At 42.6% G+C, this 25794-nt stretch overlaps 1 pseudogene; it reads right to left on the bottom strand.

Moving 5' to 3' along the window:
- Nucleotides 1–1941: 1941 nt before the first annotated feature.
- LOC125315259 lies at nt 1942–25029 on the bottom strand (annotated as a pseudogene).
- Between the last annotated feature and the right edge of the window lie 765 nt (nt 25030–25794).

Below are 25794 nucleotides of genomic sequence, written 5' to 3'. Positions count from 1 at the left end.
AACATAATCGAGATTCACAATGATAGTTTTTCATTTTTTGTGTCGAGCAATTGTTTTTAATTTAACTATCATAAATATAGACAACTAACTAATCAGAACAATGATGTCACTCAATTTTCTTGAATTCCCTTAGCATCCTCTGTTAAGCAAAAGTGAACTAGCAGAAGCATAAAGCTCGAGAAGTGTACCGCAACATGACAACGCAAGGAAATACTAACTTCTTAAATCCGGGCATCCCATGAAAGACCTCCTTGTATAAGCAAGTCCAAGTTATTTTCCAAGACGGTGAAATCAGGACACATAATGCCAGTAACCATAACAGCATTTGCGATCCGAAAGATATATTGGGATTTTGCTTGAAGAAGAGAAGGATTTGGCTCGCGTTGTCCAATAGGGTCGCTAACGGAGTGCTAGCTAATAGGAGAACAATTATAGCCCTCTACATGTGGATAACGAGCTTGCAGTACTGCTTAGCTCCATAGGACTGACAGCAAAATGTATCGCCATTCCTATCTGTGAGAATGATGAGATAATACATAAGGACTAACTCACAATCACCTATGAAATCATGTTTGAACAATTCATACACATCGAAAAGTATGAAATTTTAGAAGTTGTAGATATATACTTAGAACCCACTTCGTGCGATGCTTGAAGCAAACAGATGGACTGAATTGCCATAGTTAACATGTGTGCAATTGTGCAAACTCAGAAAAAGAAAATGGAGGGGAGGGGAACCATCCGTCTCTTGTCCCAAACAACCATATTCAGATGTGCATGACAAATTTACTAATTCATGACGGAACACCAACGCTACATCTAGCTATTAAGAGATGACATGTTTACGATATCATTCTTTGTCAAACTGCAATAGTCACGAAGGAGCAAAGGTTACTAGCAGTGCATTGTTATCCCGTTTCCTTACAGCGTTTGGGGAATAAAAATGGTATCCTCTTACTTGGAAATCATAGCCAGATTATGTCAAGAGCTTGGATATTGTAAGACTTGGTATGATCCTACTTTCAATGCGAAAATTCTTTGATTTCTTGGCGTGACTTACTGCTCCCAAAAATGCAGTCAGTGAAAGGAATGGCTCATCCACCCAGTTTGATCAAAACAGGATGAAGTATTATAACTACCAAGAAGCTAAAGCTGGTCGCAGAAGCAAAGGCAAGCAGCAATGGAAGCATCGAGAGAGCTAGCTCTCCCAGATGACCCACAAACATCACTGAGATCACCTGCAAACAATGTATCATTAGCTTCACCAGTACCAAAAGCCCCGGCACTTGCCACCTCATTTCCAAGAAAATGTTTTCTTTCTTAAATCCGTTCCATGATTCAGACGCCTTTTCCTGAGAAACTGCTAAAAGGCTGACTCTGGCGTTTCTGCCAAAAATAGGGCTAAGAAAATGTGGGACTGTGGAAGAGCTGCTTCTTTTGCAAGACCTACTGAAGTAAATAAAGCTTAACCAGTTAGGATTACCTTATTGTACCACTGAGTCCTAGAGGTATCATGTAAACCAAGGAGCAGGTGTTCTGATGCACATGATTGAGACGACTGGCATCTCAAGTTTTGGTTTGGGAAGAAATCTTGATAATAAGACCATCATTTGAATGACCACATCTCCGAGCTGTTGCAGGCGATGAACCAAACAGAAACATCATAATTGCTTCAAGCTACAGAATCGTGAAGACCCATGTTGATACTGCATATGGAATAGCGACAGAGCCAATTAACAAGAAAATGTAATCCCTTTGAAGTAGTAAAATCACATCACCAACATAAACTAGAATTAAATGGTCGACAGCCCATTAATGATTCTGGAGAAGGAATATGACCATCATTTGTCTCGTACTCTGTCCCGCAAGTTTCCGATCTTTCATGGATTTGTTGTGTATGTGTGCCAAAACTGAACTAGTACAAGCACAAAAACTTGAAAATTACTGAGAATGACAGCAGAAAGAATTGCTTATTTCAGAAATCAGTCCAGACTTGAACACCAGAAACCACCATATGAAATTATGCAGCAATGTGGTGATTCCCAAACTGACCATCATCGGAACAACATTGTTCTACGTCTACAGAAACCTAACGTGGCACTGCAGGAGCGCATTTGCGAAAATGCTAGGGATCATGAACTGAGCGTAGGATCCTGCCTCTGCTGTTATCTGTGGATCTTGCTTGAGGAAGAGAAGGATTTGTCCCGCATTGGCTCAAATGAGAGCGAGTGGAATGCTAGCTAATGGGAGAACAATCATGACCATCTGCTTGTGGATACAAGCATGTGACTGATCGCAAAATGTACCGAATGCACTTGCCATTGTTATCTGTTACGGACCAAGAATCTATAAGATGGCGTTTGTAGCAATTCATAGATGTCAAAAAATGAAATTCAAGAAGTTTGTCACTGTAACCTAGGAACCCAAATGAGGCCTTGTTTAGAGCATCAGGACTGTTTTGCCATCGCTCAACCTATATCCAGTGGAAGAATCTGAACATTCATTTTCAGAGCAGTGCCACCGAACAATCTCTTTTAAGTGCAGTCAACAAATGTCCTAATATGTGACAAACACCGACATTAAGTTTCCAATCTCGGCATTCTTACACCTAGCTAGAGGGGTGAAAATCACCCATTTAGCACACTAAGCTTATCGAGAGGTAACATGTCCAGTAGATCAATCTTTGTCAAAGTGCAGTAGTCTGAAAAGGAGCTACAGTTAATAAACAAGCAAGCTATTCATTGTACTTTGAAAGCAGGAGTGCAAGCAGTCTTAATTGATCCAACAATCACTAGACTCTATTTATTCAACAGGAAAAAGAACTCCTACGTTCATGTCACTATTAGAAGTCCTCTATACATCTTCCAAGATAAATAACAGCCTGGAAGGAGACTTTTATGGAAGTGACATAGAATGATGCTACTTTTTGATTCTTAAAAGATCTTTCGTCTCTTAATTGGTCTATCTGAAGATTAGAACAGGAAGAATTGTTGTGTCTTACCAACATTCTAAAGCTAGTCACAGAAGCGACGGACGTGGCCATGGAAGCACCGCAAAGTGGCAGCAGCAAACATCACGAAGATCACCTGCAAACAATATATCATCAGGTTTACCATTGCTCATGGCCTGGCCAATGATAGTTGCAGCTTCATTTTCGGGAAAATCTATTCTTTCTTGAAGCCATTCCCCGATGCGGACGCCTTCTTCTCATGGGAAACTGCTAACAGGGGTGACTCCAAATGCGAGGGAAGGTGAGATGAAAAAATCTTCTCGAAGTGTATATTCTGTGATGGCAAATTAACTTGGTAATAGACATATAACAACATTGAGGAAGGTGGTGACGAGGATGAACATTGTCCTTTCGAAGCCGACAGTGATAGTCAAGAGGAGCTTTTCGTCGGAAGAGGTGAACCTTCTCGAAAATGCAAGGGTTGTAAAGAACGATATCGCTGATGCCAGAGACCTGTTAGAAGAAGTAGATTCCAACGACGTAGATGAGGATATGGCAAACGGATAGGGTCACGTGGATGATGAAATCCCGCCACACGCTGTTCCCGATGCTTCGCTCAGTGATATTAACAAGTCGATGTTGTCAACATCACCAAGCAAGCAACTGAGGAGAGCATGTGGTGGGATCCCCTCTCCACCCGACCTCATCTGTGTGCCACATGCTCATCTGCGCAGTTGGGATCCGCTTATACTAAAAAGCCTCCGACATCAACGTCATTGTACTCTACAGCCCTCGCATTTTCAAGAAGGCCTACTCTCCTCCTCCAACAAGAAGTTCCTATGGAGCATTGCAGTCGACCTTGTAGAGACGACCTTCATCATCGTCGCACTCTTCCTCCATGATTGAGTTGGGAGGCAGTTGTTGCTATGAGAATAAGCATTGGCAACATGATCTTCTCACTTGCCTCTCTCAGAATGTGTCTCACCATCATCGGCCACTGCAGCCACACGAAACTCATGTGAGTGGTGGCCATGTGCATGGCCTCAGTGTTGTCCTACATGACCTTCTTCTCCGTTGAGATGGGGCTGATCATGTAGGTGTATAGAGATCAGAGATCTTTCCATTGAAGGTGCGTGCAGGGGTGCGCAATTGGTGTCGCCTTGGATAGGGTGATGAGTGGAGTGTCATCAATGACTCTTTATTTTTTTGTTGCATAAGGTGTTCTTCTTTATGATAGTGCTAGAAACGCGGGGGCAGATGCTACAGAAGATGTGGCAATTTTTCAGTAAGTACATCAATTGGAGGCCACAGCGAGCGGCAACTGGGGAAATAATTATAAAGTAAGTGATATTTGGTAAAAATGGATGCTTTTGTTAGGGCATTTAGAGTAATTAAACACGAATGAACTGAGTGATGTTTACTAATGTGAATGGGGACAAAAAAAGATTGACTATGATGAATTTTCAAAGGAAAAACGGTCAACAAAAATTTCTCAGGAAAGTCAATTCCTTTGTGAATAAGAAGTCTTTAACAAAGTGGTTGGGACTTTTTTATTTCATCCATTTGAGCCCGACCCGCTATTTAGTTCAGCCACACTCACTTTTCATTAGCCTCACTGAAATTTCCTAGTGTCGCCCATTGATGTGCTTGCGCCAAACACATAGCATACAATTTCTGAAAGGACTTTTAGCCGGGGATCAAGGAGAGTTTTCTATCTAGAATTTTGATATATTCATGGTAGAGATTGCGTTGGTTTGCCACTGATTGATAAGGTGGGAAGGACTCTTGGGAAGAAAATCATTCACTTAGGAAGAGACGATTTGAGGAGTTTGTGAAGATGACACATTATCAAGATTCAAGGCATGGATAAAGTGTTCGAATTTTCGAGTCTATTATGAGGATTTAGATGGGGAGGATTAAATTTTGTGTAGTTTGCATGGAGTATTGTTTGACAAGTCTTAGGGCATTCTACTTGAATTCTTGTATTCGATTAACAAAACTCCCTTCAAAGAGGCACTATTGCATCTATAGCAGCTTGGCATTTGACACACCGAAATCATCTTTGCATACTCAAGTTGGATGTTTATCCCAACAGAGATGTTTAGGCATGCTATTGTCAAGTTTTGGCGCAAAAGCCAAATCTCCAAGGTGATTTCGAGCCTTTCATTATTGGAAGATGCCAACATTGACGTAGACCCAACCCTTGATGGTTCAGCCCTTATGATCAACTCCTCTACACCATCGAAGTTTCACCTGCCTCCTCTCGGGGCTTCCTCACCTCCTTCATGAGGTGTTCTATCTCTCTCTCTTTTTTTCTTCTCCGAATTTTGTAGCATCTTTTTTATTATTCTTTTTATCTCTCGTCAATTTTTATATTTCCATGTTGAACATGCATTCTTCTTGTTATATCGGTGATCGCTTCTTTATGCGTCTCATGACCTTTCGAGCGGTCCACTGTCCCGGGAGACAAGTTTAGATGTAATGTTGAGTTGGGGACCAACGGTCCTCAATCGATGGGAATTCTCTCAAAACCTTAACTTGCGAGACATTTATACTTCATAATCCTATGCAAATTCTATTGCGGTTAGCCAAAAATCAAGTGAGATATGGGAGAAGAACTCACTACGAAACCAGATTTACTACCTAACTTGATTGATTGTTTACTACCTCATGCAGTGTTTGTCCAATTATGAGTCCTAACCTTTCGAATGACAACGAACATGAATCAGAACACAAAAAATGATATTAAAGCAATCACAAACAAGCCCCTCAAAAACAGTACTGAAGAGCGTATAAAAGGTAAAATACGATAAAGTAACTCAATGTAATATTGGGCAAAGAACATTATAATGCCTCATTCTTAAGTACAAGGAGAGCAACCCTGTGAGCTAAAATCGAATAGAATCCTAAGTTTAATTCCAATTCTAATCTCTAATAATGATTCTATTGCTAATGAACTCTACAAAAGAGGAAAAACAGGTATATAAACTACTCCTTAAATGCACATCCCAATGTTAATGGAATGGGATTTTTATCTTTCAGTTTTATATATTTGTCTACGTTTTTACATTTTCTCTTTTTGTTTATTCATCTGGAAAAAGACCAAGTTTGGATTTATTTAACAAACCCAAAGAAAATGTCTCCCTAAACAAATGAGCCTGAGCTAAAATAAAAATTCAATTACGACTTCAACGTAAGATATATACATATACATATATACACATATTTTATTATTTTTATTCCCTTTGTTTTATTTTTCCCCTTTTTAAGTCTTATTTTACGCCCAAACACATGTTGCACATCCTACGAAGCATGATCAATTCTTTGCTTTGTCCATCGTTCACCTAGCTCTGTTCATCGCTGTTCCGGTTTCAAAGACTAGACATCATGATAAGTCTTTATCAAACAGGGAAATCCTTAAAGCCATAATCCATATTCTAATCATCACATATGTAATCAAACATGCTCAAATCACAAAAAGGATGTCATGGCAGACAATCATCATATAATCAGTAGTTAAGATCTCCCATATTTTTTTTCTCAAAGAACATAGTAGAGAGGTACTTAGGCGAGACAGAAAAAGGACAATCCCTACCGACCAAATAAAAGGACAGTCGAGAGAATGAGAGAGAACTTAGCTTCAATCTTGTTGCCGTAAGCGGATGATGAAGTGCTCGGGACCGATGAATCCGAGTTCAATCGAGTTTCAGTCACGGTTGTTCGATGAAGATCAAGCTCCTATTTATGAGTGTTTCCCGCGATTCGCAATCTGTCAAGATACACCTCCAAACAATCCCTACTTATTCAGAGCTCACCTTGATGTTGAAAGTTTCAAATGATAACAAGTAAAAGTGGTTTGGTTTAAATTATATTTGAGGTTTTGTCCGGATATATAAGTAATTCACATGGAGTAAAAATTGAACCAAAATGAACCCCGAACGCCCCTAAAGAATCTCCTAGCAACTCAAATAGACATAACATGGAAAGTTCTGTCCATGTGTACCTTCGAGATGGCCGCCGACGAGATGATGCGGATGTGAAGATGTTGCCGTTCTAGTGCTTGTACCGCGGCTCACTTTAATGTTTCTATCAACTTCCCCATATTCAACTTCATAATATTTCTTCCTTGCTTGGAGACTCACCAATTTCGGTTGAAACCGAGAATCGATTGGATACTCATGATGAGCGACGCCTTATTGATGGTCGGGTTCCGAAAATGATAGGGTCTTTGCGTTAGCGCAAAATCCAACTTCGAAAGAAACAAAGGCAAGAAAAGTCGGGATACATGCTTGGTGTTGGCGGTTGAGATCTTTAGGCAAAGGGCCTGACGTGTGTTGACAATCGCAAAACTCAACTTCATACGCATAGAATGTGAAGGGAACAAGAGAGAAATATGTATCCCGGGCTGCGAGACTCTTGGAAGAGGACGGATATACCCGAAGAACCGCGCAGCAAATGAGTAACCTTGCTTGATGTGTTCGATGGCTCAAAGAGGATGGCCGGCGGCAACGATGGCCGGACTTTCACGAACCTGCTCATGACTGCAAGGAAAAGGTCAAGTGCCGATGTAAGTCAATTCCGCGAGTGATGATAGGATCAACCGGGGGACGAGATGGCGATACTTGTTAAGATTTCCTCGGGGTGTCTTCTTTGAGATAATGGTGGTGAAATTCTATCTTCTCGCAACAACTTACCAGAAGTTCCTGTGACGCCCGGGAAATTTGGCCTATGTAAATTTGCCCGAATTCAATAAAAAAGGAGAGAATTGAATTTTAGTCGGTGCAAATTTTTGGATCGCAAGGACGTAAACGACAAATTTGGACGAGTCTCGAAATGTCGTTCGGTTTCGATTGGGTCTCGAAACCGTGGTCGCCGCGACTTAGGATTTTTAATCCTCGCGCCTAAATTTTTCGGACCGAACCTAGCCCGTGAAAATCCAAATTTCAGTCTTAATCGATTGAGCCAAAAATCCGATCAGTCCCGATTTGTCGAATTACGAAACCGCCCTTGGATATTATTCATGTGAGACAAAAAGCATTAAAATTGAAGAGATGTGTGGGCCCCATTTCCAGTCAAACCAGCCCCCCCAAGTCAAACCCACGTGACTCTTCTTTCTCTCTCTTCTCTCTCTCCTCCCTTTTCTCTCTCTCTCCCACGCTGGTCTTCCTCCCCTGTTCACTGTGCGACCACCACCCCCACCGTGCAAACCTCTCCTCCTCCAGCCTTCTTCGTTCGACCACCAGCCCCGAGTGACACCACGACCGCACCGCCGCCTTGCTGCCACCTCGTCGCCACCTCCTCCGGCCGCCGTTCACCGCCGCGAGCAGCCCACAGAAGCCCGGCGGATTTCTGCTCTGTTTTCGCTGCAGGGAGTCGCAGCTCTGTTTCAGCTACCCCGAGCCCCTTCCGACCGTCCCCAAGTGTCGCACCGTTGCCCCTCCGCCCCCTCTAGCCGTCGCCACCGCCGCGCCACGCCACTGCCGTCCGCAGCAGCTCGAGGAAGCCGGAACAGCCCCTCCTGCTCTGTTTCACGCCGAGCTGCTGTCCGCCGCCCTCCGCCGCGTTTCAGCCGCACCCACCGGCCGCCGACCACCCCAACTCGTCGCCCTCCCTCTCTAGTTGTCCCAAGAAGTCGCCGGAAGCCAATCGACGCCCATAGAGCCCCGAATCAACCCCGGCAGCCTCCCCTGTTTTCAAACCCGATTTCCCCTGTTTTGCGCCGGTTCTGTGCTGCTGCTGTTCGGCCGCCTCCGGCCGTCCGTCGGCGCCGTCACTGCCACCCACAGCTTCCCCGGAGACCCCCGACCAAGGCCCAACCTTTCCCCTAGCCTTTGGCCGCCCGGAACCACCCAAAACAGCCCCCACAGTCACTGTTTTGCTCTGTTTTGCCTCTGCCCGCCGGCCGGTCACTGTTCCGGCCAGCTCCGGCCACCGGCCGCCAACCCCGAGCCCCGTGCCGCTGTCCCGAGGTGTCGCCAAGTCTTTGGCCCGACTTTGACCAAATTAGAAGCCCGGAGTTAAGTGGATCGAGCCGTGTTTCGTCGTCGCCGTCGGGCCGAGCCGAGTTCGTGTCGCCGCCGCTCGAGTTGAGACCGCTCGAGCTATTAAAAATTGTGAGTTAGCCCCTAACTCTTGGTTAGGTCGCTAATTGCGTTCGGATTAGATTAATTAGATTTTTAGGTATTTAGGTAGCTCGATTAGGGCCGGTATAGGTTAGACACTTGGTTTAGGTTCAATGGCCCTAATTGGTTAAGTTAGTTTAATTAGTTAGGATTTTATGCCAAATTAGATTAGATTGGTTGATTGATCTGATTGTTTGTGTTGATTGATCGCAAGCGAGCGATAGGTCAGAGACGAGTGCGCAATTGGAAATTGAAATTGGGATTAATAATTGACTGGCTGCAATTGATTAATTGAATTATTGAATTATTGGCCGTGAGTGCCGGTTTGGCTGTTGATTGCCGTGGGGGTCCGATTAGAGGTTAATCGCCCTAAATTGCTTGGTGTGTCAGTCAATATAAATTGCGCATTCATGTGACCACGTATGAGATAAAATTGCATGTTTTTGCACGAAAACGGCCTTGGGCCAAGTATTTGAATATGCGAGTATGAGCATTCGACCTAAATCCAAGAAAAGAACTGGCTGGTTGTCGAAGTGCCCGAGTGGTCACATAATGGGATAATTCCGACGATCATTGTCTTACGGTCGTTCGGTCCTGGCAATCATTGTCTTCCGGTTGCTGGATGCGCGTCGATCATTGTCTTCGGGCCGTACGTTTGCCGGTCGCAGCTTGTGATGGGCCGAAGCCTTTTAAGGATTCCCGTTAGCTCCATGCCGTGTCGACAATCATTGTCTTCCGGTTGGTCGAGCGGAGTCACATGGACTATCAGACGCCGTCGCCGGAAGTAAGGGACGATGCCCGGTCCCGCCAGGAGAGCACCAACCGACTAGTGTGCTGGACCTACGGGTCAGATTCGATAATAAATGGACTACGTGTGGTGTCCCGTGCATGCAAGTGCCGTGATGCTTTGCAGTGATGAATTGATTTGGTTAATTGATTGTTGAGTCGAGTCCGCATTGCATTACGTGTGGCCTGGAGGGTAAGTTTGCCCGTGATTGAAATATCTGTTCTTTGCCGATGTGATTGCTTTTTAGGGTGTTCGAGCGAATCAACGTCCTAACCGGGCTTAGGCGTTGGCTCACCGAGATTAATTTCTCACCCCGTTGTGGTTAACAATTTTCGGGCAATGCTGAGGGCCGTGGACGTTAAACCGAGAGGATTGTGGTAGGATTTTTGGGAGTAGACGAAGGATAAACCTTACCCGACCTTGTGTCTTTTTGAGGTCTTAGTGAGCCGCCCCGAAGAATGGGGTTGTACATATTTACCGTAGCTCGGTAGGGTTAAGATTCGTCCGCTTTGACCGTTTAATGAAATTGTCTTTTGTGAATTGACTGTGGTGTTTTCCTACCGAACTATCCTTGCTGATTTTGTTTGTTTGGGAGTTGCACGTTCCGCATGCGCCGAAATTTTTCGTAGGTCGATAGCCTACCCGGGATGCTATCATTCATGACCCGAGGCGAGTAAGGTAGGGATGTCGCGAGCTCGAGAGTCGGGGCGTGACGGTTCCCGAGTCCCACTCCTCATTAAAAAAAAAAAAAATTCTCCTTTCGTATAATTTTCATATGGGAAAACCACGATAGGATCAATCTTGGTTTCTTTAGAATTCAAATCAAACTCACTATAGAGAACCACCTGGACTCTTGAGCAAACATTCCCCTTAAGATTTGCCCATTTGTTCTCACTTCACCGGCATTTACGGCCACAAGTGTTATTGCTTCATATTTTGACTATCTATAGGAGGTGATCCTGTATGCACTTACTCCCTGGTAACGTCATGGAGAGGTCATGAATTTGGCATGTGAGATGAATGACCCAAACGAGATGCGAATGGGAACAATGCAAATGGTATTTTTGTCTAGGGTCGTGTTCGATCTCTAATTTTCTTCTGCACTAAATAACTAAATAAACTAGCCGGAACTTAGGTATCAACACTTTTAACCAATGATCATTAGCTTCTCTATTGTATGGTCCTTAAAACATCTATGGTCCATTGAGTTCGAAATTTTTTTAAATAAAAATTAATAAGAGGAAGGCATCTCAAAAATATTCTTGAATGATGTAGTTAGTTTCTAATAAATCTGTCTTCATCATTTGATACTTTATTTGAATGAACCAAATTTAATTTTACTACAAATTATGGATGCTCTCGAGCCTATCTTATTGCATTCTATCCAAATTCTTGCCCGTATAATTTGTCAACGAGTAATGACAAGCTACGCCGGAGTTTGGTATTTCGAGAAGCCTTTATGCACAAGAAGCAAAGTGACATAGCCCCGTCTAGATATGGTCTCTAGTCGACATAAAAAGATTAAATTAATTAAGCAGAGCCAATTTACTGGTACGAAAAAGAAAAAACCCAGAATTAGACCAAGCTTGAATTCCACACAATCCGGGAATGTATGGTTTCAAAGGGCATGTGAGATTTTACTGTTTTGGATGTTTGGGATTTTTGGATCATGGGCAAAGAAGTATAAACCATCAGCTGGATCACAACGGCGTCATTGATGACTAAAACAGCCTCGTGTTATATACAATCAATTAAACTTTTGTTTCGGGTTTTTGGCAGAAGCAACCGGTGTTTCGGCTGAGACAAACACAAGAATATTAGGATGAATTACCTTGAAAAAAAATTTGAAAATTGGTGCCAAAGTGTTGAGCCTTTAACTTGTATGCTTCCTGTCAAATATGGTTTTGTGAAGTGCACATGCATCTGATTGAGGTAACCGAAGTTTCAAGTTTCCAATTAGGAAATGTCCCAACAATAGGACCTTCATCTCAAAGGACAAACTCTCGAAGTTGTTGCAGGTAATGAAACAACCAGAAACATCATTTTCAATTGGTTCAACTCATAGAGAAAATAAGAGAACAAAAGAATATAATCCATGATGCGGAAAGCGTGTGTTTATAGCCAATTCATAAGACAATGAATTCCCTCCTGTTTTTAAAAAAAATGTAAGGAACATAATCTAGATTAACAATGATACTCAATTATTTGTTGTGTCAAGCAATTGTTTTTATTTAACTATAAAAAATATAGCTCATTGATGAATCAGAAGAATGATATCACTAAAATTAATTTTCTTGACTTCCCTTGGCATTCTTTGTTAAGCAAAAGTGAACTGCGAGAAGCATAAAGCTTGAGATGTACCGGAGCATGTCAATAGAAGGACTTGGGGGATGGGAACTATCCATCTTGTGACACCCTGGAAATTCGTAGTTTGTTAAGAGACTGAGTTCAATAAAAAGGATTGTTATTGAATTCCAGTGGGTATAAAATTTCGGATTAAAAGGACGTAAGTGACGATTTTTGAACGTTTCCCGATTTGTCGTTCGGTTTAAATTAGGTTTCGAATCTCGGTCACCACGATTTAGGATTTTTAATCCTCGCACCTAGCCTTTTTCCGGACCGAACCTACCCAATGAAAATCCAAATTTCATTCCCAATCGGTTGAGCCAAAAATCCGATCGATCCCGATTTATCAAAAGACTGTTTCACCCTTTGATATTATGCATATGAGATGAAAGTGTTTAATTTTGAAGAGACCCGTGGGCCCCACTACTAGTCAAAGTCTTCTCTCTCTCGCGTGCGTGCACGGCAAACTCCCCCTCCACCTTTCTTCTTGCGAGTTCCCCCACCCCCCAAGAACCGTGCACACCATCCTCTCCCTTGGCTTTTTTGTGCGACACAACCACCTCCGACCACCACCTCAAGCCCCCACCATCGCTCAACCACCTCGTCGCCACCCCCCGACGGCCGTTCGCCGCCGCGAACCCCGAAAACAAACCCACCCGGCCCCTGCTCTGTTTCGGGTCCAACGGGTTGTTCGGGCTCCGACCGCCCTAGCGGCCGCCTTCGACCACCATCCACCACCACAACATCTTCTCCTCGACCTCCGGGCCATGTCCCACCGCCGAGCTTCGCCGGAAACAGCTGCGAACAGCCTAGGTCAGACCCGAAGCCCGTCCGCCCTGTTTCACGCCGAGTTGCTGTTCCTTCGCCTCTTTTGAGTCGTACCCACCGCCCGCCAACCACCCAAGGACGTCGCCCTTGACCCCTTGACGCCCCCCAAAACCGTCGGCAACCGATCGCCGCCCGTAGAGCTCGATTTCAGCCCCGGCCGGATCTCCGTTGTTTTGACCCAAGTGCCCCGTTTTCTGCGCGGTTCTGTTTACAGCTGCTCGCCCCGCCTCCGGTCGTCCGCCGCCGCATCCGGCGCCACCACCTGCAAGCCCGGAGAACCCCCGATCTTGGCCAACCCTTTCCCCAACCTTGGGCCACCCGAACCCCCTCCGTTCAACCCCATTTCCCCTGAATTTGCTACTGCAATGTTCTCGCCGAGCACTGTTCACCACCGGCTGCCACTGTTCCGGCCAGCTCCAACCACCGGCCGCCACTCCCAAGTCCCGTGCCGCTGTCCCGGAGTGTCACCAAGTCTCGCGGACCACCTTTGACCGAGTTGGAGCCCTAAGTTTAAGTCGGGCCGCGAGTCGTCGTCGTCGTCACGGGCCGGGCTGAGTTCGTGTCGTCGCCGCTCGAGTTGAGACCGCCCGAGCTAGTTTAATTGTGAGTTTGCCCCTAACTCTTGATTAGGACGCTAATTGCGTTCGGATTAGATTAATTAGCTAATTAGAGTGTTTCGGTAAATTAATTACGGTCGGGCTAGATAGAAATATGGTTCAAGTTAAGTGACCGTAATTAGTTAAGATTAGTCAATTAGCTAGGTTGTCCGTGGCTACTTGGTGAGTAGAACTGACCGATTGGATTGATTGCATTGGTTGATTGCGAGCGAGCGATAGGTCAAAGACGAGTGCGCAATTGGAATTGAAATTGGAATTAATAATTGACTGGTTGCAATTGACTAATTGATTTATGAATTATTGGCTCAGAATGCTAGTTTGGTCATTAATTGCCGTGGGGGTCCGATTAGAGGTTAATCGCCCCAAATTGGTTGAGTTATCAGTCAATATAATCGCGCATTCATTTGACCACGTATGAGATCAAATTGTATGTTTTTGCATGAAAATGGCCTTAGGCCAAGTATTTAAACATGCGAGATGAGCATTCGACCTAATTCCAAGAAATGAACCGACTAGTTGTCGAAGTGCTTGAATGATCACATAATGGGATAATTCCGACGATTATTGTCTTATGGTCGATCGGTCCTGTCAATCATTGTCTTATGGTTACTGGATACGCGTCGGCCATTGTCTTCTAGCCGTTAGTTTGTCGGTCGCAGCTTGTGATGGGCCGAAGGCTTTCAAAGATTCATGTTAGCTCCGTGCCGTGTCGACAATCATTGTCTTACGGTTGGTCGAGCGGAATCACATGGACTATCAAAAGCCGTCACCAGAAGTAAGGGACGATGTATGATCCTGGTAGAAGAGCACCAACTGTCTAGTGTGCTAGGCCATGTGGCCTCATCTGTTAATAAATGGACTACGTGTGGTATCCTGTGCATGCAAGTGCTGTGATGCGTTGCTAATGGATTGATTGGTTGGATTGGTTGACTATTGAGTCGAGTCCGCATCGCATTATGTGTGGCTTGGAGGGCAAGTTTGCATGTGATTGAAATACCTGCTCTGTGTTGATGAGATTGTATGTTAGGACGTTTGAGCGAATCAATACCTTAATTGGGCTTAGGCGTTGACTCACGGGGATTTTATATCTCACCCTATCGTTGTTAAACATTTTCAAGCCTTTAGCCGTGGAGAGCTGGAATTGGATGTGGACCTTATGGGATAAGTTGGGTAGTCGTGTTAATTTTGATCTAGTATCTCTAAGGGTTGTAGAAAGTAGCCCGAAGAATGGGCTTGTGGATATTTCACATCCTTGAGTTAATGAAGATAATTAAATACAAGGTGATTTTTTGCTGATCTGTTGTGATTTGGTTAGTGTAACTATCTATTTAACTATCCCCGTTGCTTGATTTGATTCTTTGGGGAGTGCACGTTCCGCATGCGTAATTGAAGATTAAAAATAAAACGGATCGATGACGTGCCCGGGACGTCATTCTTTTTGACCCGAGGCGATTAGGTAGGGATATTGCGGGCCCAAGAGTCGGGCGTGACACATCTCATGTCCCAAACAATCATATTGAATTGGGCATAGCAAATTTCCTAATTCATTACGAACACCAACGCCAAATCAAGCTATTAAGAGATGACATGTTTAGCATATCAATCTTTGTCAAACTGCAAGAATCTTGAAGGAGCTAAGCTTACTAGCAATACATTGTTATCCCGTTTCCTAACAGCTTTTGAGGAATAAAAATGGTATACTGTAAGACTTGGAATGATCCTACTTTCAATGCTAAAATTCTTTGATTTCTTGGCGAGACTTACTGCATGCAAGAAATGCGATCGGTGAAAGGATGGCCTATCCACCTGGTTTAAGAAAACAGGATGAAGTATGATGACTACCAACAAGCTAAAGTTTCACGAAGCGAAGGAAGTGGCAATGGAAGCACTCGCGAGAGCCACTCGACAAGATGACCAACAAACATCACCGAGATCACCTGCAAACAACGTATCATTAGGTTTACTAAGACCAAAGGCCCAGGCACAGCGATTGCCCCCTCATTTCCAAGAAAATGTCTTCTTTCTTACAACCATTCCATGATTCACACACCTTTCTATCGAGAAACCGCTAAAAGGCCGACTCTCTTCGCTACGTTCGCTTCATCCACTAGTTTTCTTACACTTTTGGCGGAATCAGCAGAGTCAAGAGACAATTGCTTAAAAGATTTTCTTAGCGAAAAACAAAGAGCAAGTCGATGATTTTTATAAGGTGAACGAATGCATTTGTCTGTGGTGGCTAGTTATCCAATTCCCACATGTTGTGTCAAGTAGTGGTGTCGGCGACCTACCTTCAAGGGGACAACCACGAAATTAAAGTTTTCCAGGTGTGAGGTAAAAATGAAAACTACAGTAGCAAAGAAATCATCATAAAAGGGTTGAAATCTAGCCCAAGACATATCCTTGTGCACGCATCTTGAAACAATGAGGAAGAGAGCAACCCCCAAAAAGATCAATGAAGACAAATTTGGAACATTGGCAATTCTTCACCGATTGTACACTACAAGATCAATAGCAATTGCTATGCTCAATTACTTGCACACGACCACACACACATGAAGGTATCGTGCTTCCATCAGCAACTATTCCAACCATCACAAAAAAACACAGAGTACAAAACGTAATAAATTTCCTTCCTTTTCACTTTTTTAAAGGACTTATTGGATACATGAACTCGTCTTTTGCTATGCACACTTATCCTTACAACTCCTCATTCATTCCTACATCACACGCATAGCCATTATATTCTGCTTCAAGCACACAAACAAAATTTGCTAAACTTCTAATTAATTTTTGCTCTCTTGGTGATTGCTCAATGAACACTAACAACAAACACACATTGCCATCATGGCAACAACAACTTCTCTTCCGGTGCACTCACTTTAATTCGGAGAACGACATGAAAACATTTTCACATCTACTTAAGACCTCTTTTGAACTCCATTCCTATAAAAAAAAAAATACAAGTCTTAATACCAAGAATATGCTTCAATGACTTATTCAAATATGCAACACTACTCATCACAGAGATTTACATACTTGGAACATCAATTGACATGCATCAATACACAGAAACAAACCAAAGATGAAATAAATACATGTGGTAAAATGAAAATGAAGCAAGCATGGTATATGCACGTCTCAGCCCTAGCCTAAACCACAGGAATCAGAAATGGAAAAAGAGAATTGAACGGACATATTATGATGTGAACAAATGGTAGACAACAAGATATTCAGATTTAGGAAGAAGCCTCTCAAATGTGTATACGATTTCATTCAGGCATTTTCAATTTTGAGAAGCAAGAGTGCAACATCTTAGCATCAGTATAAGCTCATACTGAGACTATCACAACAACAATGAAATGTGTTTATATCACTAATAGATCCCGATTCAGCAACAATTTTCACAGAAATCTCAATTAGGCCCCTTTACCTCTGTTGTATACGAAGTACTTCAGAAACGGAGCATGAACTCCTACCTCTCAAATGTTTGGGAAGAAAGAAAAACACAGAGTAGGTACAAATCCAGCGAGTAGTTAATTGCGTTGCGGTAAAGGGGACCACTTTAGTTGTTTTGTGTCTTGATTCCTAGCATCGATCCTCAATGAGCTTGAGGCATTTACCGGACTTTCTTTCCCCGGCGAAGCCTATGGTTAAGGATTCACCGTGTTAGCTGAAATGAGTGCTTGCGTAATAGCAGTCAGTGAGGGGAAATGATAAGAAGATCATCAATAATACTCCATTCACCACTCAATTAACAGCGATGTTGATTACGCAGCCCTGCGCACTCGGCCTACGTGGTAAGATCTCCGAGTTGTACATCCATGTTAAAGGCCTCATTGGAGAAGAAGGCTATGTAGGAAAACACCGAGGTGAGTCAGAAGGTTATCCCGCCAACACTCTTTATCAACAAAGGACATCGGGTGATGTCATTGAGGAAGGTGAGGACGAGCATGAGCATTGTCCTTTGAAGCAGACCGCCATGGTTGCTCAGAGCTTTTTTGTAGAAGAAGGTGATGTCAGCCTTCTAAAAGATGCAATGGTTATGAAAGATGACAGCATCAATGCTAAAGGCCTATTAGAAGAAGTGGATTCTAACAACACAAATGAGGATGTGGCGGACAGATGGGGTCACGTGGAGGATGAAATCCCGCCACATGCCGTCTCCGATGCTCTGCTCGGTGATATTGACAAGTGCAATGACCACGTTGTCAAGTTCACCAAGTAGGGAACCGAGGGGGGCTTATGGCGGGATCTCCACCCGACCTCGTCCATCCGCCACATGCTAATTTGTGCTATTGAGATTCACTTATACTAAAAAGCCTCTGGCATTGACACAATCGTCTTCTACAATCCTCTTTCCTCGCGTTTTCAAGAAGGCCTACGTCACCTCCTCCGGCAAAAAGTTCATCATGATCATTGCAATCGGCTTTCTAAAGACAATGTGCATCGTCGTCGAAATCTTCCTCCTTGACCAAGTTCGGAGGCACTTGTTGCTACGAATCTCTTCATCCTCGTGACCATTGCGGTGATTTCTTTTGGGGACATTCTAGTGTGTATGCGGTATAATCTCGTCCCCTCTCCGGGTGATTGAGTCATGAGAGAGAGAGAGAGAGAGAGAGAGAGAGAGAGAGAGAGTGAAAAAGTTTAGTTAATCGCATCTCCTCCTTCGCGGGAATGCGAGCCTTGGTGATCTATCTTTTTCTTCTTGGGCGTGCATGAGTTTGTTTCCACAAATTTTAGAACAAGAGAGAAATCCAGAGAGAGGCCGAGCTTGGGACTCTTCATCGAATGAGGTCTTTTTGCTTTGGGTTGAGGCCAATATCAAAAATGGCATGGGCGGTATGATTTGTAGGGGTGAGCATGGTTTCAAGATAGAAATTAAAACCTAGAACTGCAGTGTTCGTAACATGTCCAATTTTAGGTTCCCAAATATGCGGGGCAGGTTCCAAGTTCCAAAAATTAGAAAACCTGTTCCAATGGGCAAATTCCGGATCCCAAGTTTTAGATAGGTGCTGGAATCTAAAACCGGTAACAAATTTTTACGTTTTTCTTGATATATGTTTTTACACGATCTTGCAATGATGAGTGTGTAGTCCGGAATCACCAATCTCGGGTTCCATTTTTGACAATATTTTTTACTAACTTACTTTGTTAATGTTTCACATTTATTCGTGTGTGTAAATATAAGTTGTGGTCCGTGGATTGTACTAGTAAATAGTAATCATTAAAGGTGATGATTCATTGTAATAGTTAAATTAAAAATACAGGTGGAACTTCAGAAGATCCTAGAATAGACCTCGGAACCTGTGACAAAGTAGGTTTCAGATTTTAAGGTATGTAGGATAGGTTACGGGTTCCAAAAAATAAGACATCTATTATGACGAGTAAGTTTCGAAACCACGAAACCCGAAACTAATGACTCATAATAATTTGATTGATTGGTTCTTCTAATGGGCTACGAATCAAATTCTTTTATTGATTTCCCATTAAAAGTCTAGTTTGAGCATGGATTGATATTTAAGGTTCGAGGGCAGGCGATTGATTTGGGCACACAAGATGGGCTGCAGTAATGGGTTTAAGTTGGCTTTTTATTTTTATTTTTTTTCTCTTACTTTCCATATCAAAATCAGCACCTAATTGTAGACTAAAATTCGGGTGTCAACAATATCATCATATATATATAAAGGTCCGGTAGTTGATTCCTAAGCTATGTGCATTTTAATCTAGGAATATCCAAAACTAATTCTAAACTAGTATTAGCACTAAAAATCTAATAAAATTAACTAAAAATCCAATTTCTAAGCTTTTTCCTTTTTTAAAATTTTTCAGAGTTTTTATTTCTAATATTTTCTATTTTTAATTTTTTTAGGACCTGTATAAGTCCTTAAACCGCTTCGTATGAGGGCTCGTCCGGACCTCCGGATCCCTCGGATGTAAAGTAATTAGAGGGTATTCCCCGTAATTAGAGAAGAAAAAGATATGATTAGCAATTTGGAGGTGGGGGTAGAGAAGGTAGACTCCATATCAACTTTGGTTGACTACCTCCGGATAGGGTCCTATAGTAGCGTTTTACGCTTGAGGTGAGTCATCAGAGCTTAAGCTCCCGTGTTGCTAGCCTGTGCTTATGGATAGTGCTAGTAACTAGTTCGAAGCATACCCCTAGTTACTAGCATCTTGTATTTTCAAAGTCTTTTTTATTTTTAATTTTTGAAATATAGGGATTCAAATCGAGTCGGAGCATCCAGTCCGAATTTGTGGGTCCGACCAGCACCTAAGAGTCCATGTTGGGTCTCAAATTCGGACCAAGCCTGTTTTAAATATATCCAATTCTTAATCCATTTCACTCAGCACAAAAATTCCTAAACCCAACTTGTTCTCTTAGCCCGACCTGGCCTTATTATATCCAGCCCATATCTCCATTTTTTTTTTATATTTCTTTTATATTTTACTATTACTTTTTCTTTAATATTTGCTATTATTTATTTCTTTTTCTGTTTTCTATTCTTTCTTTTTTTCGGGAACCTCTTCACCGATGAGCTTGCCAAAGCAACTTTTCCACCGGCCATCCAACGCCGGCAGTCAACCTCACTCCCTCGCTGCCGGCCATCTATTCCGGCCATTACCTACCGGTGGTAATATCCAATTACCTGAATTCATTTATTAATAACCTAATCCAGCCATCACAGTGCAATTACAAGGCAATAAACGAGGAAAATTATGCTAACCGGAACCTCATTTCGAATTCTGTTGGATATCCACACCCATCTGATCTGTCTCCGGTTATTCTTCGCCGAAATTAGTGCAGAGACATACAAGAACACAAAACAAGAAAAAAACAAAAAAAGATGCTCAGATTCGAGAATTAAAAAAAAAGATGAAATTGAATAGGATTCCTGTGCTAGAGAACAAATGAGACAAGTGACTCACACTAACGCATTTCAGAAATGATGAAAACATGGACGATTCTCGGTTACACTATTGAGGCATTTTGTCAAATACTTTACCTGCATAGGAAGTTCTAAGTTTGTTCCAAAAAACGGAGGTACGTTTTCGTCCGACATCAAAAGAAATCCGTATTAAGGTTACAATAATACCTCACAAATAATTCAGTATAGCCTTATTTTGATGTGATTAACCGGTGGGTTCATCAATTGACCTCGGTCTTCAAAACTCCACCAAAACAGAGCAAAAAAAGGAAAAAAATAAAATAAAGGCAATACAGATCACCTGGTCAATAGATGAAAACGGAGCTCTACGGTCGGAGACGTCGGAGAGGAATTGGACCAGCATCGTATGCTTCGTAATCTCGGTCACGATAAGTTGTTTACTTGCTCAATTCTGATGAAAAGTTGAGGACTGAGTGAGCGAAAAACAGGACAGAACGAAAGGAGGTTTGGTGAGGCTCCTGGACGTCGCACGGTATCGATCAGTGGCGGCTATTACGACTGTAGAGCAATGAAAAGAACGAAAATCATCAAGAGGGAATTCTTCTCTTCAGTTTTGTCAGAGGAGAGAGAAAGAGAACCATCATGAAGGAATTTTTCTCCTCCCTTTTGAGCCCAACTTATCGCATACATTTATGGGAGACGGTTAGTAGAGAGAGAAAGAGAGTGGATTGACGGCCGCCGCTCGAAGCTCTGAAGAAACCATGGGCCGAAGGATTCGAGTGAAATTTGAAAACAAGATTGGTTTCTTTTCAATTCAAGCCCAACTCACTCTTGGCAATCTACAAGAGGTGATCTTATGTGCGAAAGTCCGTGGCAACATTACAGAGAGGCAATAAGATTATCACGTGCAATGCACGAGATTCGCTTGTAGTTATGCAAACGGTATTTTGTTTATGGGTCGGTTCAATCCCTAATTTTTTTTCTACTATAAATGACTAAATGAACTAGCCAAAACAAGGTGTCAAACATTTGACCAATGATCATTAATTTATGAAGACATTGCACGACGGAAATGGCATAAAACACAAATCAGCGGGAATGAAGCGTTGGCTAGAGGCCCAAGCGGACAACATCATGTGATATTGATGCCTACGTAACGTCATGACCTCTTTTTCTGATTGGTGGTGCTTATGGGATTATTCAGATGAATTAAATCTGTCTATGCTAGTTGACATGCATTTAAAACATGAACTACAAACCAAAACATGAAATTACATAAGAACTTTAGCTTTACCTTGAGTTGGGGGTTTTGGAGACGCCAAGAGGCAAAACAATATAAGCGTTGTGGCCCTAGACTTGAAAACTGAACACGGTGTCAGCGAAGGGAAGGGGTGTGGCTAAGAGCAATGACAGTGGGGACTTGGCAAACATATCGAGGGCGTGCGACCGCGGCGGGGAGGTACTGCAGGAATCTTGTTGTGGCGGGGCTCGCTGAACATAGAGCAACAGTGATAATGGTGACAAGCCCAGTGATCATCCCATCCCAATCCTACTTGTAAAGCAAATGAGCAGCGATGACAGCAAAGAGAAGCAATTCTGACGAACCTGAGGAAATTGGCGAACCTATCGCAAGCTGATCACAAACAATTGAAACGCCGGGCTTGCAGACCCTTCACTAAGATGTTTGTCGAAATCTCGAATTGATGTGGAAGGATGTGCGTTCTGCCATCTCTTAGAAGTGGCGCGGTCAAGACCCTGGCCTTGTGCACTTCTCCTAAACCTGTGAAATCTCAAACTCATCTCGCCAAATGTCTTGCTTTTGTTCTCACCCCTCCAAGATTTACGGCCACTAGTGTTATCGCTTCATCTTTTGAATTCATGGAGAGTTCATGTGGGATGCATGACAGTGTCGGATTTGATCCCTAGTTTTTATATAAAATCAATGATTAAATAACTAGACACAATTTAGGCCTCCTTGGAGAAACCGGTTCAAGTTCTTTTCCAAGATGGTGAAATCCTGACATATAAAGCAGCGCCTTGATTTCTGAGTCCGGACTTGAACACCACCAACATATGAAAACATGCACCAATGTACTGATTGCTGAACTGATCGTCATTAGGAAAACATTGTTCTCTATCTAGAGGAACTTGACGTGACATTGAACGAGAGCAAATGCAAAAATGATAGGGATCATGATGCCAGCATATGTCCCTGCCTCCCCAGATATACCAGGAATTTGCTTGAAGAAGAGAAAGATTTTGCCCAAATTGGTCGATAGGGTCGCTAACGGAATGCTAGCTAATAGGAGAACAACTCTGCATGTGGATAACAAGCATGCTGAACTGCTTAGTGCCATAGGACTGACCGCAAAATGCATCCCAGGAACTTGCCATTCCTATCTATTAGAATTGCGAAATAATACATGAGGACATATTCACAATCATCTACGAAATCATGTTTGCAACAATTCATACACATCCAAAAATGAAATTTCAGAAGTTCGTAAATATATCCTCGGAACCCACTTCATGCAGTGCTTGAAGCAATCGGACTGAATTGCCATAGTTAACATGTGTCCAACTATGCAAGCTTTAGAAAAAGAAAATGGAGGGGAGGGGAACCTTCTGTACAATCAGATTGAGATGCGCATGACAAATTTCCTAATTCATGACGGAACACCAACGCTACATCTAGCTATTAAGACATGACATGTTTATCATGTCATTCTTTGTCAAACTGCAAGAAGTCTTGAAGGAGCTAAGGTTACTAGCAATACATTGTTATCCCATTTCCTAACAGCTATTGGGCGAAAAATGGCAATCTCTCACTTGGAAATCATAGCTAGATTATGTCAAGAGCTTGGATACTGTAAGACTTGGTATGATCCTACTTTCAATGCTAAAATTATTTGATTTCTTGTCGTGACTTACTGCTCCCAGCAATGCAGTAAGTGAAAGGAATGGCTCATCCACCCAGTTTAATCAAAACAGGATGAAGTAGTATAACTACCAAGAAGCTAAAGCTGGTCGCAGAAGTAAAGGCAAGCAGCAATGGAAGCACCCGAGAGAGCCAGCTCTCCCGGATGACCCACAAACATCACCGAGATCACCTGCAAACAATGTATCATTAGCTTCACTAGTACCAAAAGCCCCGACAATAGCAGTTGCCACCTCATTTCCAAGAAAATGTCTTCTTTCTTAAATCTGTTCCATGATTCAGACGCCTTTTCCTGAGAAACTGCTAAAAAGGCCGACTCTACCGTTTCTGCCAAAAATTGGGCCAAGAAACTGTGGGACTGTGGACTAGCTGCTTCTTTTGCAAGACCTACTGAAGTAAATAAAGCTTAACCAGTTAGGATTACCTTATTGCACCACTAAGTCCTAGAGGTATCATGTAAACCAAGCAGCAGTTGTTCTTGTTGGAAATTGTGATCCATTTTCTCTAAACTAAATCTAGAAACTACTAGTTAAATCTTGAACGTGAAAAGACAAAGTGTGAAGCAAACACCAAGTTGAAGAGTCCAAGGGGCGCTTGAAAACTCTCATGTGAAGACAAGCAATGAGAAGTCCACAAGAGTCTTAGAAAAAATCTTAATACTTGGCGGCATAGAAATGTGTAGACAGGACTAGAGTTTGTATTAAAAATATTCTCTAATTGCAAATAAAATCTGCCTATGTCGGTGGAATAGCTCTATAAATAGAGCTTGTACTCATTCATGTAATGTGTGTGGGGGGAGTTGAGAATAAACTCCACATCCTTGTACTCCTCCACCAACACCACCAACTCCTCCATTAACTATATTTGTACAACCATCTTCATAAGCTAGTGAAACTATCCTTTATCCCATAAACCTTGCCTATATTCCTCAAAGTATCCGACCCTTGTTCGTTCCTCTACATCAACTAGACTATGCACATATACCCTTGCACCCATCAAAACACGATGAGGACCGGCATCTCAAGTTTTGGTTGGGGAAGAAATCCTGATAATAAGATCATCATTTGAATGACCACATCTCCGAGCTGTTGTAGGCAATGAACCAAACTGAAACATCATAATTGCTTCAAGCTACAGAATCATGAAGACCCATGTTGATACTATACAAGGAATAGCGTCAGCGCCAATAAATAAGAAAATGTAATCCCTGTGAAGTCGTAAAATCACGTCACCAACATAAAATAGAATTAAATGGTTGACAGCCCATTAATGATTCTGAAGAAGGAATATGACCATCATTTGTCTCGTACACTGTCCCGCAAGTTTTTGATCTTTTATGGATTTTTTTGTGTGTGCCCAAACTGAGCTAGGAGAAGCATAAAAGCTTGAGAATTACCAGAGAATAACAGCAGAAGGAATTGCCAGTAACAGCACATTTATCCAGTATGAGATAGCATTTTTCAAAGCAGCACCTTCATTTCCTAGTCCAGACTTGAACACCAGAAACCAGCATATGAAAATATGCAGCAATCTGGTGATTCCTGAACTGACCATCACTGAAACGACATTGTTATGCGTCTATAGAAACCTAACGTGGCACAGCAGGAGCACATTTCTAAAAATGCTAGGGTTCATGAACTGAGCGTTGGATCCTGCCTCTGCCATTATCTGAGGATCTTGCTAGAAGAAGAGAAGGATTTGTCTCTTGTTGTCTCAAATGATAGCGAGTAGAATGCTAGCTCATGGAAGAACAATCATGGCCGTGGTATTGCTTAGCTCCATAAGACTGATCGCAAAATGTATCGAATGCAGTTGCCATTGTTATCTATTATGGACCAAGCATCTATAAGATGGTCTTTGTAGCAATTCATAGACGTCCAAAAATCAAAAGTCAATAAGTTCGTCACTATAACCTAGGAACCCAAATGAGGCTTGCTTAGAGCATCAGGACTATTTTGCCACAGTTCACTCAACCTATATCCAGTGGAAGAATCTGAACATTCGTTTTCAGACTGGTGCCACCGAACAGTCTCTTTGCATTCCTGAACCTAGCTAGAGGGGTGAAAATCCCATTTAGCACACTAAGCTTATCGAGAGATAAAATGTCCAGTAGATCAATCTTTGTCAAAGTGCAATAGTCTGAAAAAGAGCTACGGTTAATAAACAAGCAATCTATTCATTGTACTTGGAAAGCAGGAGCGCAAGCAGTCTTAATTGATCCAACAATCGCTAGACTCTGTTTATTCAACAGGAAATAGAACTCCTACGTTCATGTCAACATTAGCAGTGCCTCTATACATCTTCCAAGATAAATAACAG

The sequence above is a fragment of the Rhodamnia argentea genome, chromosome 5, assembly GCF_020921035.1.
Source record: "Rhodamnia argentea isolate NSW1041297 chromosome 5, ASM2092103v1, whole genome shotgun sequence".
NCBI lineage: Eukaryota > Viridiplantae > Streptophyta > Magnoliopsida > Myrtales > Myrtaceae > Rhodamnia > Rhodamnia argentea.
The sequence above is the reverse complement of the archived record's forward strand: the minus strand, read 5'-3'. Positions and strand labels throughout refer to the sequence as shown.